General features: G+C 41.9%; 1 protein-coding gene across 3 annotated transcripts in view; it reads left to right on the plus strand.

The window, feature by feature from the left end:
- B3GALT1 (beta-1,3-galactosyltransferase 1) overlaps positions 1 to 12,631 on the plus strand; it is a 400,481-nt gene that overhangs the window by 254,590 nt on the left and 133,260 nt on the right. The window contains exon 1 of one of the 3 annotated variants that reach the window (XM_043505236.1): positions 8,064 to 8,351. The exons of the other annotated variants lie outside the window; for them this stretch is intronic. The gene's annotated coding sequence lies outside the window, so the exon portion shown is untranslated. Of the gene's footprint in view, positions 1 to 8,063; positions 8,352 to 12,631 lie in introns of those variants that run through there. 3 annotated transcript variants of the gene reach the window in all.

The raw sequence follows: 12,631 nt of genomic DNA on the forward strand, positions 1-12,631 counted from the left end.
GAACCTCAGCTGGAGATGGTTCTCAAAGAGGAGAATAAACACATATGAAGAAAGAGCCAACACCCCAAATCATCTCTCCCTTCATCTCTACTCATGACATCAACAACACCTGAAGAAAAAAGGAAATATTATTGGGCTGGGGAGGAACCCTGACTGAGAGGAATTCAGCTAGAATATGCTGTGAAGGACCCCATTGCTTTGAATTCACTTAGCATGTTAAGATAGGCATTAGTTGTGTTTGACTTTTATTTTCTTGTAAACAATTCTGACTTTTATGCCTCATTACCTGTAATCACTTCAAATCTTTCTGTAATTAATAAATTTGTTTTATTGTTTTATCTAAACCAGTGTGCTTCAACTGAAGTGTTTGGGAAAATCCATTTTGGATAACAAGATCTGTGTGTATCATTTTCTGTTAATTAAATGACAGACTTTCTATGAGCTTGTATTGTCCAGGAGGGTGCTGCGCAGTACAAGACACACATTTTTTGGGTAAAGTCTGGGACTGGGAATTTGCTGGTGTTAGTCTGCACTGTAATACAAGAATGGCTGGCTATGCACTGATACTGTATAACTGGGAATAATTTACATGCTGGAAGCTGTGTATGAGTAGACCAGGAGTGGTAGCTCTCATAGCAAAGCAATGTAAAAGGCACCCAAGGGTGGAGAATTGATGGGACACAGCTGTTCATCAGTCCAGATTGTACCTTGGGTAATGTCACAATCCCCTACTCTTTTCACTTCCTGGAAGAGCTGTGGTAACCCTCCCTCTGTGAAATTCATACGATCTCTGGCCCATGATACATAAACCATTCATACACTTAATACAATATAGTCTTCCAAACAGGAGCAGCAGAAGCTGCCTCAAAGTGTGTGTGGGGGGGACTCACCGGTGCCTGAACTATGGCCCATCCTCCCCCCACCTCCTCCAGCCCCCTCTCCCCACTCGTTCCTCTCCCCACCATAGCTCACCCTCACAGCTGTGTGATGGGGCCATGGCTCCCTGGCCCTCCCTGTTCCAGCACCTCTGCTCCCAAAGCTATTGCAGGAACTTGCCTTATCTGTCACATTAAGATAAACAATGAACTTTGATTCTTCAAAAACTCCCCACTCATTTTAATTAGCTCTCTAGATTTCCTTTAATGAAGATTTAAGTACTCTCTTTTTAATCATACACAGTGTGGCTTGTTCTTGTTCTCAACAGAATTGTAATGATTTATGAATTAAAATTCAGTAGCAGGGCGAATATTGTTGTTTGTATCTTTTAATTAGTTTGGACTTTCAAAAAGGCTTTGGTACAATTTCATATGGCGGCAGAATAGCTTTTGGACTGGACATGAGTGAAATAAGAACTAGTTTTAAAACAGCATGTCAAGAGCATTTCAAATAAGGGCTATTTTATGTGATGGAGATAAACTGAAAGTAGTAACTTAAAGAAATAATAGTGCTCTACCTGTCTTTTCATTAAAAAAAATAAGCTACAGCAGTGAATTCTTGTTTTGGTTGAACATAGAGCAAGCAGTGAACAAAATTACATACATAATACAGAACTCATGAAATCATAATAAAACAAGTGCAAAATGACTAACTGAAGCAGACGCTTTATGAGGTGAACTTGTCTCTAAATTAAGTATGTACAGGCAATAGAAAGAAAATGGGAATACATTAAAAAAGAAGAAATTGTAGACTAGACATGCAAAAAAGTTTTAATGAGACACTAAAATATTATGATAAGCCTTTCTTTAAAATATACTCAGCCTTGGTCACTGCAGTATAAAAAAAAAGATTAAAAAGTTACTGAGACGTGGAACAGCATAATTGGAATTCAAACAGTGATAAAGCTAGAGCAATGTGTAGAGCCTACTGAAAATTTCACCACAGTAGGCCCAGTCCTGAAACCCTTAGTCTGGGCCCAATCTTACAAACCCCATGTGAATAATTCTTAGGTATAAATCTAGTCCCTTTGACTTCAATAAGTCTATTCATGTGAGTATAACCTGCAAGAGCAAGCCGCCTCTCCTTATTGGGGCTAAACTTCCACTAAAATCAGTGGGAATTTTATCTGAATGAATATAACATTTTTGCCAATCGCATGTCAAGTCCCCCACTAATAGTAGCTAGTTTATAAGAAGAAGCACAACAGCCTACCCCTGCTGCCAGTTAAAGGGGCTACCTTTTTAGCTCAAGTGGCAGCACTCTTTTGGTAGTCAGGTGCCCTACTGACAACACAGTAGGGATCTTTATGAGGACTGCTGGACTGGGAGGTGAGTCCACTGTTAAGTCTACTACCCTCTCTCTGACAATATTTTAAAAGAAAAATGTGTTTGCTGGTTCTCTCTGGTCCGAAGTGGTTTGTAATAGTGAGAGTCATTCCTCCAAAGATTTAGGGTATGGAATTTGGTAAGATTTTATAAGTTCAGGTACACACAAAGCTCATCTGAACTACACAAACATCTTGCATTTACAAAATGGGGCTATAATTTGAAATCCTCTAGGAATAATATTTCTCCTGAGTGACACAAATTTCACTTCCAATCCCAGCAGAAATACCATGAGAACAAATTTTTATGCAGAAAGCAATCCTGTGATTATTTCAGAACTGCAAAGCAGGTTTGGTTCTAAAAATGAATGTAAGTTTCAGACAAAGTGGGGTGGCTTTTGGTTCTTACTCACTTCGCTTGCCAGTCCCTAACTTTAAATAGCATAAATATGATAGTTCTTTCCGACTCCTTCAGTTTGCCTGGAAATATTTTTTACAAATTCTATTGAAGTGTCCTGGTTTATTGCAGTATATGGCACAACTGATCCTTGCTCTTTGTAGGGCCAGTGCATAAGGCTCCTAGAACAAATGTCTGTGCAGATACCCATGAACATAAAAAAAAGTTACATGTTAAGCATAGCTCTCTGTAATGGTAAGTCTTGATCTTCCTGAATGCCTGGGCCCTTACATACAAGCATGTGGGAATTAAAAAAAAAATGGCAAAGGCTGAGGGAAAGCAGGAGCAAAAAGTGGTGGGAGGATGGGATGAAGAGAAGAGCAAACAAACCAGAACATGAAAAATAATAGCAAGGGGAGTAGCTGAAAAGAGAGAACGCTGCGGCCAGGTGGAGAGAGCTGAGAGGGAATCAATGGCCAGCATCAATTAGAAAGAAGCACAAGTGGGAGTGGGGAGGGAGAAAGGAATGAATAAGAGGTAGAGAAGGGGAAGAGCAGGAAAGAGTAGTAAGGAAAGCAAGAGGGAGATAAATTGTGAGGATAATTAGAAGACAAAAGGTGCCAGATCAAGGAGGTGGAAGGGAAAGTAAGATCTGTTTTTTAGAGTCTCATTTTTCTTCTAAGAATAAACCTGCCTCAGCAGCATTTGTGGTAAAGCAGTATATAATTCACTGGGAAGTATGGCAGGCTTTTACAGATAAGCTTGGATCTCATCTCCTATAGGGAGCGTAAAATGGCTGCAGGCAAAAAAAAAAAAAAAGCATGAGAGACTTCTTTACTGTCAATATTTTAAAAAGTCATTATTTGCCTAGAATAATTTTATATTTCTTTCTCGACCACCAAGTAAGCCATTTTCTTCAGGTTTTTTTCCTGACAGGAATTGCATGAAAATGGGGTCCTACTCTGGATCAGGCAATGTTTACTAAAGTGTATACACAAGGTATTTTTACAGGTGTCTTTTAGCACCTAGAGTTTTGAATTCCTGCCACTGAATTTCTCTCCTTTGAAAAGACTGCAGTATCTAATAAGACCTTCAGAACACTGCAGAAGGAGAAAGCTGTGAAGTTTGGGGAAATGATTTTGAATACTTTAGTTCAGTTTTTTAGCAGGTTTGACCATTAATGACGACTGACTTCCCTAATGATGATCAGGTAGCATGAGGAGTATATGAGGCAGACTTTGGCCTGTGTCTAATAAATGCACTTTCTGCTAAAAAAAAGAGGCAGGTACAAAATATCCAATTCTGAATGTAGAATAGCCATTCTATATTAGTTTCTTCTATCCCAGTGACATCCTGAACACAGGCTGTGTAAGCAGACCCCATCTTGCATTACTGAGTGTTCTGCAGAATGGCTGCCAAGTTACTCCTGCCTAGTAACAGAATAGCAAAAGAGGGAAATGCAAAACTAAGTGCCTCATCAGAAAATGGCTTACTTGGGGGTCGAGAAAGAAAAGTAAAATTAATCTGGGCAAATAATGACTTTTTAAAATATTGCCAGTAAAGAAGTCCCTCATGCTTTTTTTTTCCCCCTCCTACAGCCATCCTATGCTCCGTATAGGAGATGAGATCTAAGCTTATCTGAAAAACCTGCCATACTTCCCAGTGAATTATATACTGCTTTACCACAAATGCTGCTGAGGCAGGTTTATTCTTAGAAGAAAAATGAGACTCTAAAAAACAGATCTTACTTTCCCTTCCACCTCCTTGATCTGGCACCTTTTGTCTTCTAATTATCCTCACAATTTATCTCCCTCTTGCTTTCCTTACTACTCTTTCCTGCTCTTCCCCTTCTCTACCTCTTATTCATTCCTTTCCCCCTCCCCACTCCCACTTGTGCTTCTTTCTAATTGATGCTGGCCATTGATTCCCTCTCAGCTCTCTCCACCTGGCTCCAGCGTTCTCTCTTTTCAGCTACTCCCCTTGCTATTATTTTTCATGTTCTGGTTTGTTTGCTCTTCTCTTCATCCCATCCTCCCACCGCTTTTTGTTCCTGCTTTCCCTCAGCCTTTGCCAACTGATCTAAACTGCTTTTAGACATGGCTTTAAAATATTAAATCCTGCCTCAGGCCTATACACTTCCTTTCTTCCTAGGGAAAAGGACATAATTTCAATAAGAAGAATCAGTGCCAGCAGGAGAAGCAGCTACCCAGGGCCTTTTTTATTTCAATTTATTTAAGATTTTTGAAAAGCATTTAAAAGTAACTTAGAGCAGTAGGGGGGCATCTTTCAAGAGACCAGGAATGATGGCATCAAGAGCCCCCAGTTAAACAGTGTTTTGTGTCTCATTATCTAGAGTTTGCCCATGAATTTTCAAGGCAGAATCCCAGTGTAACCACTAATTCCAACAGTGAAGTTAAGGAGAAACAAATTCAGAACGATCTAGTTGGAAACATTTTCACACACAAAGATGTTAATGAAAGGAAAAGTAAACATGCTATTTAAGGAGCATGCAGTGGCATTGTGATAGAAAGGAGTACAGAAGAGGGAATATACACCCTTACCCAAGTACAGTATCTCATATTCCAATGTTACCTTAATGTGACAGTCTTTTAGTTAGTTGCCTCCCTGCCTCCCACTAACAAGGTGGTAGTAAGAATTCAGCACATCCACAATGCACCTGTGACGAGTCTCTCTTGGCTAGTAGTACCATAAATACAGATGTGAAAACTGGGTTGGGTTTTCCCTGGAGTATATCCAATTACTCTGTCAAAATTTGTTGGGTTTTTATACTATTGTATATCCATAAGGTGGAAATTGGTACTGAATTAACCCCTTGAAAAGGGTTGTCATAATCCCAAAGAAACAGAGACCTCTATCAGCATGAGCCTAGTGTTTCTCATTTCACGTAAGGAATGGAAGGGGTTGCTTTTACTTTAAAATAAAAAAAGGAAAAAAGAAAAATATTTTATTACCCAGAGAACATTTAGGAAAACAACTGACAAAAATAAACTCTATAATCAACTTTGCTGAAAATAATGGCCCATAGCCCAGACCTTTGGGAAATCAATTTGGAATGTTTATGTATCCCGTTCCAATGCCAAGAAGAACAACTTCTGTGCCTTGAGCCAAAAGAATCAGTGCCTTCTCCCAGGTATGGCCAAATACTCTCATATATGCATTCCCTATTTTGCCATGGTAACCTGCACCATCTAAGAGACAGACAACAGGCTATAGTGATTCTGATCACACCACATTGGCCCAGATGTCCTTGGTTTTCAGACCTCATGGAGATGTCTGTGACTGCTCCATGAACATTATGATCTATTCCAGATCTTCTATCACAGGGCCATCTTTTCTATCACAACCCAGCATCTCTGAACCTAACTGCCTGGTTATTGAGGTGTCACATTTAATAATAATAAAAATGATAATAAAAACATGAGGATACTCCAGTCACTCATTCTGAATCCCACTGAAGTCCAGAAAGCTTCTCACCAATTTTCAGTATATAATATGTAGAAGATTTGATTTATGGTACACATCAAGAGGATACAACAGGATCAAATGCTGTTAAATTGCTCCTAAAATTCTTACACGCAAGCCTATCTCTGAGGCTACAGTACAACTCACTCAGATCTTAAGCATTGGTTACATGCACAGTTCTGGTAGCTGAGGGTCAACTTATCTGATCCCATTACCCACACATGCAAAGCAAAAGAATAATAATAATCCTGAAAGCTACCTTCCACTCTAATCAGACCTCCTCCTATTCACAGGGTAGCTCATGGTATCTTTCCTAATATTCAGTGCACTCTTGAATCCATTTTTCAAACCCCTTTCAGAAGTGTCACTATATTTCCTAACAATTAAGGTCATCTTTCAAGTGGCCATAACACCACGTGCATGAATTGGGAGCCCTTTCTGTCCTCCCTCAAAATTGTGTTTCTTCCATAATGAAAGAGTGGTACTATGGATAGACCTTTCATTCATCTCTTAAAATAAATTTCCTTCTTCCACCAATCCCAGGAAATATTGCTCCTCTCTTTTGCCAAATCCAGCCTGTCTGAAAGAAAGCATGCCCAGACAGCAATTAAGATGTATAGTTAAAAGGACAAATGCCTTTAGTAAAATGTCTGCTTTGTTCATTCTAATACACCACAGGATTAGAGGACAGAAAGCTTGCAGGCGGTTATCTCCCCCATTCAAGATTAAAGCCTGTTCCACGAAGGCAATGGCAGCTTCATGGGCCGATAGGTCCAGTGCACCATATACACGGTTTTGTGGGGCCTCTCTGCATATGTTCACTACATTCTATAAGACAGACTTCCGTAGGACGTTTTGCAAACCATAGCTCATCTTTAGCCCACCCAACAATTGATAATGGGGGGGGGGGCGTGAGGAGGAGCATGCACTGCTACAAAAATCCCAGTGCTACTGAATTTATGGATGCATCCCCCACAGTAAGAATGAGAACATTTATCTCACTTATCCAGAAATTTTCATTCTGGGTAGGGGGATATGTCCATAAATTTGTCTCACTCTGTACTTTTGCCTCTTTCTTCCAGAAGGTGATGGCTCTTTAGTGTATCATTGGCTTTTCCCTTTTTAGGGAGAGCTGATGGACAACTGTGTTCTTACATTTAATCAATGACCCTTAGGTTTAACCCAGTTTACATGTTTTTGTCAGGTTGGACAATTCTACTTGTTGGGCAGATTTGGTGCTATTGTTATTGCATGAAAGAGTGTTTAGTCAGATACAAGTTATCAGCTTTGGAAGCAACTCTCTGGAGAGGCCGTTCAGTTATCTGGACAGTCAGCCCAGCCAATCAAAACATCTGCCTGCTATAGCATGGAAACTGAAGAACCCATCACTACTGAATGTATAGACTGAGCCCCTGAAGTCAGAACTCCATATTCTTGGTACTGGTTGGTACTAAGCCAACACAGAGACCCCACTTTTAGCAAGTGTGTAATATGGAAGATCCCCTAAATGAGGGCTCCCCAGGGCCCATCCATGAAGCTGTCTTGCAAGGCACAAATGATGTAGAGGGTTGTTAGGCAAGAGGCAGTTTTTAATATACAAGGACATAAAACATGCAAATGACATCTGTATTTTTTGTTTTCTTGCTTGTTCTTCACGCATGAATTATTCCTCTAGAATATATAATGTATGGAGAATAAAATGCACTTGCTTCAATCTGCCCCCTATAAAGTAACAAGCTGGCAGAATTAAGTTGAAATTGGAGCTCAGAAGGACTAGCTGGTGAGGCTTAGACCACGTGAAACAGATTGGGAGACTGAGGAAAACAAGGGGCAGAAATAGCAGAGGCAATATCAACTTCCTTGTCTAAAGTAGTTTGTCCATTCTTTGCTAATCAAATTTGCAACAAGGGACTCTTATTGGATCCACAGCTACTCGTGGATACTCAGAGAACAGCAGAAGCCAGGTATACTCATTGGCCAGGAGATTGTGATTTTTTTCCCCTTAGTTGCGGGTTTAGCCTGTATCCTTGCGCTTGTCAACTTCTCTTCGATTACAATAGTGTACTCCCTATGACGGCAGATCTGAAGTCAACTTGAGAACTTCATCGAGTAAAGAATGTAGGGGCCACATTCTTAGTGATGCTCCTGAAGGAAGCAAGTAACTCCTACATTCTCTAAACTGCACTGGTTTCCAGCGTTTCACAAAATGCAGTAAGTTTCACATGGCTGAATTTTGACTACCTTAGAGATTTCCCTTTTTTCTGTGTTAAGATGCTGCAGTCAAGAGTAGCCTGGCACTTCAGCTAACAACTTTCAGTTTATAATAGGAGAGGGTTGGCAATAGGGCATTTCACTGAAGAGTTCTCATTTCTACAATGTTCTCTCTCTCTCTCTGTGTCCATCAAAGCCCGTTTTATGACCATCAAGTCACTTTTTAAAAAAATAATTCATTTTGCTAAACACTTTCATGGGAGAAGAGGGATTAAGTGGATTGATTTGTGAGTCTCAGTTGGCGCTGGAGGACTTAATTATGGATATAGGTAAAATATCTAAACAACGTTGTGCAACACCTAGAGTTATTATAGATAACTGTATGTAAAATACATCAATCACTACACAGATACACATGCGCGCACACACACACACAAGTGTATTGGTAGGCAATTCTGAAAAAGAGAAGATTTCATAGTATTTTTGGCATGATAATGCCAGTGTAAAAACCAAAGTTTCGTAATGAGGCATCTTTAAATATGCAGGTTCTGTTTAATAGCAGAGTCTCATGTGGGATTGTACAAGAAAAGGAGTGATGTTTGTCAGTTACTTTAGAGCCATTATTAGAACAGATCTAAGAAGTCTATCTGAATCTTTTTCCTTTTGACATAAAACACCTCCTCTATAATTTGAAGAGCTCAAAATAGTTTAGAACTTCTCTAGTTACAGAATTCATAGCAAAAAAAATGTCCGATGAAAGACAGAGAGAAGCCAAGACTATTCTTAAAGAACAGTATATGTGCCTAAGATTAGACACAGGCCTAGACAGAGACAGAAAGTACCTTCTTCATGACTACATGTGAAGTTAGATTTACTGCCACAATGTAACTTTGCATAAGGAGCCTCATCCCTGCTTTGGAGCCAGCCATAATGTGGCTGGAGAGTACAGAGCCATCTCTTTTACAGTGCCACAATAAGTGCTATCTTCCTGAAAGTGAGTAGGGTGAGTGCTGGGCCCTGGCAGTACTGGCTGGGCACATGGAGAGAAGCATATTGCACTGCTCCAAGGATGGAGTAGCTATCATACTAGGATGTAATACTTGGCAGCCCCTCGGAGGAATTTTGGCAAGATCAACCCAAATTCCTCCCATGGCTCCCATTGCTTCATGGTCCTTTCAGGAACTCCCTCCAGCACTTAAGTGTATCAGTCTAACCTTTAGAGACTCAAACAATTGGATTTTGTACTGCTATTAGATTCACGCTTATAGTTAGAAAAGATACTTCTGCTTGGAGATGTTCCAGACTCCATATTCTGCCAGGTTTCCCTGTAGAACACCTGGGTTGAGGGGTTTATCTATTAAGGCAAATCTGATTAGTGGCCATTACTTCTGATAGAAATTTAAGACTGTCTGCCAGTGCCAGGGTTGGGGATTTTTTTTTTTTTTGCTTCCAGAAGTGCAGTAGTAAATTCTTGTCCCGATTTCATTCCCAAAGCAATTCTGTGGTTTCAAATGGATTAGGTTATAATTCATTTCCTTTATCTTTAAACTACAAAAATTGGAAAGACTTCATTACTGTTTGGACACTGGTTAGATTATTAACTGTCTGCATTGGGCAGACGGTTTTAAGAAAGCTGGATAGTGCGTTTCCCATCTTATGAGATATATGGTATTTCATGGTATTGTAGGGATCGCTACCCCTTCCTGCTTCTCCACGTGGGCACCAATGATACTGCCAAGAATGACCTTGAGCGGATCACTGCGGACTATGTGGCTCTGGGAAGAAGGATAAAGGAGTTGGAGGCGCAAGTGGTGTTCTCGTCCATCCTCCCCGTGGAAGGAAAAGGCCTGGGTAGGGACCGTCGAATCGTGGAGGTCAACGAATGGCTACGCAGGTGGTGTCGGAGAGAAGGCTTTGGATTCTTTGACCATGGGATGGTGTTCCATGAAGGAGGAGTGCTGGGCAGAGACGGGCTCCATCTTACGAAGAGAGGGAAGAACATCTTTGCCAGCAGGCTGGCTAACCTAGTGAGGAGGGCTTTAAACTAGGTTCACCGGGGGAAGGAGACCAAAGCCCTGAGGTAAGTGGGAAAGCGGGATACCGGGAGGAAGCACAGGCAGGAAGGTCTGTGAGGGGAGGGCTCCTGCCTCATACTGGGAATGAGGGGCGATCAACAGGTTATCTCAAGTGCTTATATACAAATGCACAAAGCCTTGGAAACAAGCAGGGAGAACTGGAGGTCCTGGTGATGTCAAGGAATTATGACGTGATTGGAATAACAGAGACTTGGTGGGATAACTCACATGACTGGAGTACAGTCATGGATGGTTATAAACTGTTCAGGAAGGACAGGCAGGGCAGAAAAGGTGGGGGAGTAGCACTGTATGTAAGGGAGCAGTATGACTGCTCAGAGCTCCGGTACGAAACTGTGGAAAAACCTGAGTGTCTCTGGATTAAGTTTAGAAGTGTGTGCAACAAGAGTGATGTCATGGTGGGAGTCTGCTATAGACCACCGGACCAGGGGGATGAGGTGGATGAGGCTTTCTTCCGGCAACTCACGGAAGCTACTAGATCGCATGCCCTGATTCTCATGGGTGACTTTAATTTTCCTGATATCTGCTGGGAGAGCAATACAGCGGTGCATAGACAATCCAGGAAGTTTTTGGAAAGCGTAGGGGACAATTTCCTGGTGCAAGTGCTAGGGGAGCCAACTAGGGGGAGCGCTTTTCTCGACCTGCTGCTCACAAACCGGGTAGAATTAGTGGGGGAAGCAAAAGTGGATGGGAATCTGGGAGGCAGTGACCATGAGTTGGTTGAGTTCAGGATCCTGACGCAGGGAAGAAAGGTAAGCAGCAGGATACGGACCCTGGACTTCAGGAAAGCAGACTTTGACTCCCTCAGGGAACAGATGGCCAGGATCCCCTGGGGGACTAACATGAAAGGGAAGGGAGTCCAGGAGAGCTGGCTGTATTTCAAGGAATCCCTGTTGAGGTTACAGGGACAAACCATCCCGATGAGTCGAAAGAATAGTAAATATGGCAGGCGACCAGCTTGGCTTAATGGTGAAATCCTAGCGGATCTTAAACATAAAAAGAAGCTTACAAGAAGTGGAAGCTTGGACATATGACCAGGGAAGAGTATAAAAATATTGCTCGGGCATGTAGGAAAGATATCAGGAGGGCCAAATCGCACCTGGAGCTGCAGCTAGCAAGAGATGTCAAGAGTAACAAGAAGGGTTTCTTCAGGTATGTTGGCAACAAGAAGAAAGCCAAGGAAAGTGTGGGCCCCTTACTGAATGAGGGAGGCAAGCTAGTGACAGAGGATGTGGAAAAAGCTAATGTACTCAATGCTTTTTTTGCCTCTGTTTTCACTAACAAGGTCAGCTCCCAGACTGCTGTGCTGGGCAACACAAAATGGGGAAGAGATGGCCAGCCCTCTGTAGAGATAGAGGTGGTTAGGGACTATTTAGAAAAGCTGGACGTGCACAAGTCCATGGGGCCGGACGAATTGCATCCGAGAGTGCTGAAGGAATTGGCGGCTGTGATTGCAGAGCCCTTGGCCATTATCTTTGAAAACTCGTGGCGAACGGGGGAAGTCCCGGATGACTGGAAAAAGGCTAATGTAGTGCCCATCTTTAAAAAAGGGAAGAAGGAGGATCCTGGGAACTACAGGCCGGTCAGCCTCACCTCAGTCCCTGGAAAAATCATGGAGCAGGTCCTCAAAGAATCAATCCTGAAGCACTTAGAGGAGAGGAAAGTGATCAGGAACAGTCAGCATGGATTCACCAAGGGAAGGTCATGCCTGACTAATCTAATCGCCTTTTATGATGAGATTACTGGTTCTGTGGATGAAGGGAAAGCAGTGGATGTATTGTTTCTTGACTTTAGCAAAGCTTTTGACACGGTCTCCCACAGCATTCTTGTCAGCAAGTTAAGGAAGTATGGCTGGATGAATGCACTATAAGGTGGGTAGAAAGCTGGCTAGATTGTCGGGCTCAACGGGTAGTGATCAATGGCTCCATGTCTAGTTGGCAGCCGGTGTCAAGTGGAGTGCCCCAGGGGTCGGTCCTGGGGCCCGTTTTGTTCAATATCTTCATAAATGATCTGGAGGATGGTGTGGATTGCACTCTCAGCAAATTTGCGGATGATACTAAACTGGGAGGAGTGGTAGATACGCTGGAGGGGAGGGATAGGATACAGAAGGACCTAGACAAATTGGAGGATTGGGCCAAAAGAAATCTAATGAGGTTCAATAAGGATAAATGCAGGGTCCTGCACTTA

This window comes from Dermochelys coriacea, chromosome 11 (assembly GCF_009764565.3).
Source record: "Dermochelys coriacea isolate rDerCor1 chromosome 11, rDerCor1.pri.v4, whole genome shotgun sequence".
NCBI classification, from domain to species: domain Eukaryota; kingdom Metazoa; phylum Chordata; order Testudines; family Dermochelyidae; genus Dermochelys; species Dermochelys coriacea.